This window comes from Felis catus, chromosome B4 (genome assembly GCF_018350175.1).
Source record: "Felis catus isolate Fca126 chromosome B4, F.catus_Fca126_mat1.0, whole genome shotgun sequence".
In the NCBI taxonomy this organism is placed as follows: Eukaryota; Metazoa; Chordata; class Mammalia; order Carnivora; family Felidae; genus Felis; species Felis catus.
In genome coordinates this window covers 18,931,425-18,935,195 of record NC_058374.1, presented here as the reverse complement: position 1 = coordinate 18,935,195, position 3,771 = coordinate 18,931,425, and the positions used below count along the sequence as shown (strand labels likewise).

Here is a 3,771-nt window from a genome sequence, read left to right as displayed (position 1 = left end):
GGATTAATGCCAAATGTGTACCATTCCAATGATGTATTTCCTACTTTGTGGTTCTTATATAATTTCTATTATGTAAAAATTTAAGTGTGAGAATATTTTTACATTGGCCAGGGTGAAAGAATTGCTCTTCAAAATAAATCAAAATGATTGTTTCAATAAAAACTGACAACATCATACATACAATTTGGAATGTAAAAGCTATTAAAAATTACAGACCTTAAAAATATCTTTTATTTGAGACATTTTTATTTGGTGGGTCTATTAAGTCAAACTTCTAGTTTTGTGATATCTTACAATAAGAATGAATCTTCATCCTCACAACTGAGTTGTGTTCCGTTTAAGTAGAGGGTTTGCCCAAATTATGACCAGGCTTGACAAAGAGACCTATTCTCAAACTGGATTGTAAAGTAGCCACTGGGACACCCTAACAAAACAGTAGAGTTACAGTAAGGGAAACAATACCCTTTTCTTCCCAGTTCAGAACACAAGCCAATTTGACTAATTTGGGAACTGTGACAAAATTAGTAATGGCTTGTATGTGCATAATCTGAGGATTTCATATGTTTAACTTATATTTTAATACTTTGAATGTAAGGTAAAATAAACAGAAAATCAAGAAGATTCACATATTGCTGAGTCCCAAAGTGTTATTGTAATAAACAAGCTATAATTATAACTGTGGCTATGCGTCAAGTTTTTCTTGAAAGAAGAAAATCCCAGTGCTTGCTTTATCAATATATGCATACATACATATATACACACACACTAAAATTGGAACAGTACACATAAGATTAACAGAGCCGTGTGCAAGGATGATTCACACATTTGTGAATCATTTTGTATTTGTCACTCTTTGTCCTAGAAGAGATGGGGGTGGGGACGCAGGATGACAAGGGTGATTAAAGGGTAACTAATCTCTACAACTTATATTTCATTCATTTTAACATATAAAACACCAGTGCTACACCACCTTGGTGTATGAATACAGTGTTGTATGATTCTCTTTACTTTCTCTGTACTTTTAAATATAAAAATCTATCACCATAGTCGTCAATTTCCAAACCTATGAAAATTATCAGAAGTGCATATTAAGATTTATTCTTAATGATACTCTCTCCTGCAATATCTGTAATAGGGAAAATTGGAAACAATCTAAAATTTGAATACAGGAATGGCTAAGTAAATTAGAGTAGATTAACATGATTATTATGTATTTATTTGGAAATCTTATTTTCTATACTAGTTCCCTATTGCCACTATAAAAAATTACCACTGACTTAGCGGCTTAAAATAACACAAATTTATTACCGAACAATTCTGGAGATTGCAAGTCTGAAATAGACCTCACTGGGAAAAATGAAGATGTCAGTGGGGCTGAATTCTTTCTAGGGAGAATACCTTTCCTTGCCTTTTTCACCTTTTAGAGGCTACTGCACGTGCTGCCTCTTGGCCCTTTGCTCACATCACTCCAACCTTTTGTTTCCATCCTCACTTCTCCTACCACGGACTCTGACCCTCACGTCTCCCTCTTAGAAAGATCCTTGTGATTACACTGTGCCCACTAGAAATATCCAGGAGAATGTCCCCATCTCCAGGTGCATTAAATTAACCACATCTGCAAGGCCCCTTTTGCCATGTAAAGTAACATATTCACAGGTTCTGGGGATTAGGATGTGGGCACCCTTCAATGGCCGGCCGGGGTGAGGGGGGTTGGTTGGTATCCAGCCTACCACATTTTGTAAGCAAATAAGAGCGTGTGAATATTTAAAGTGTTTAGAACAGTGCCCGGAACAAAATATCATCCACTGTGATTTGTAAAAGGAATGGGTGGATACATGAACTTCTCACTGCTTTCACAGACTGATCTAAACCATCATCTCTTGCCTGAATAATTCCAGCAGTCTCCTCACATGCCCCCCTGCTTCTACCCTCACCTTCATCTAGTCTCAGCAAAACAGCCAGTGATCTGTTTAAAACATAAACCAGATTGCATTTGTCCTTTGCTTAAAACCCTGCACTGTCTGTTTTCCCCCATTTAATTCATCTCTTTGGGTGACCTCCATAGCCCTACACCATGTGCTCCCTCTAATGTGATCTATTTAAACAAACTACACTTTTATTTGGTCTGCTATACAGTCCCCTTATTGTTTCTCCAAAACACTAGCCTCATCCCCACCTCAGGACTTTTTCACTTGTGGTTTCCCCTGCCTAGAATACACTTCTCCTAGATACTCATTTGGCTCATACCCCCATTTCTTCATATCTGCTCACTGAGGCCTACCCTGGCCACCCATTTCTATGCTCCTAATCCTCTTCTATTATTTTTCCATAGCACAACACCTTTTGGTATTCTATATATTTTTTTTATTTTTTTTAATTTTTAATTTTTATTTTTTTTGACGTTTATTTATTTTTGAGACAGAGAGAGACAGAGCATGAATGGGGGAGGGTCAGAGAGAGGGAGACACAGAATCTGAAACAGGCTCCAGACTCTGAGCTGTCAGCACAGAGCCTGACACGGGGCTTGAATTCACGGACCGTGAGATCATGACCTGAGCCGAAGTCAGCTGCTTAATTGACTGAGCCACCCAGGCGCCCCTCTATATATTTTTTTTAAAGCTTGTATTTCCATATCCCCGACTGAAATATAAATTCCAAGGGACAAGGAATGTTGCATGCTTTGTTCAATGATGTATTTTCATTTCCTTGAATACTGTGTGGCACACAGTAAGCACTCAGTAAATAACTGCTGAATGAGTGATAAGATCCTACTACATGCCAGGTTCTGTCTTAAGTCCTGAAGGGCCACATGAATAAACTCGACAGAGAATTTCTCCTTTACTGGAATTGATTTCAAGTTGTCTATCAAAATCTACTCTGCCCAAGTCTCCACGTTGACCGAGAGAAGAAAACACTTGATGGGTAGTGGTAAGACTGGAAATTATTAATTAGCCTTGCTTTCTTTACAAACCATCAACACCCTTACCACTCCTATACTTCTGTCCCAATTACTGGATATTGTTTTACTGATGTTTTGGAGATTAATTTTAATGGATGTAGTTGTTAATTGATGGCTCCACCAAAAACAAACAAAAAACAACATGGTAATCTAAGTGTCACAGAATAAACCAGTGGTAAAATAGTCTCTTTAACATTACATTATTTTACACACACACACACACACACACATATTTTATATATACACATATATATCTTACTTATCAGATATATATATATATATATATATATATATATATATATATCTTACTTATCAGATATATTCACATATTGAGGTAGAATTGACTACAAACTGAATTAGTCGTTTTCAAAAAATATGTTCTTATGGACTATCATATTTAAACTGCATAAGTATACTGGGGCGCCTGGGTGGCGCAGTCGGTTAAGCGTCCGACTTCAGCCAGGTCACGATCTCGCGGTCTGTGAGTTCGAGCCCCGCGTCAGGCTCTGGGCTGATGGCTCAGAGCCTGGAGCCTGTTTCCGATTCTGTGTCTCCCTCTCCCTCTGCCCCTCCCCAGTTCATGCTCTGTCTCTCTCTGTCCTAAAAATAAATAAACATTGAAAAAAAATTAAAAAAAAAATAAACTGCATAAGTATAAACCTCTATCTGAAGTGCATCCTTTAGTAAGTTACATCAGTCCTGACACTTATCAGGTGACTTTAGGTTGGGATTTTTTCATGTGTTTTTCCACACACCACACAGATAGCAGCTGTCTTTAGAAGTCAAGCAAAGCAGGGAAATAAATCATTAGT

At 37.5% G+C, this 3,771-nt stretch overlaps 1 non-coding gene across 1 annotated transcript; it reads left to right on the top strand.

The window, feature by feature from the left end:
- The first annotated feature begins 740 nt into the window (after positions 1–740).
- LOC111561558 lies at positions 741–847 on the top strand. The gene has a single exon (XR_002744202.2). It is a non-coding gene; the product is annotated as a U6 spliceosomal RNA (small nuclear RNA).
- Positions 848–3,771: the final 2,924 nt, after the last annotated feature.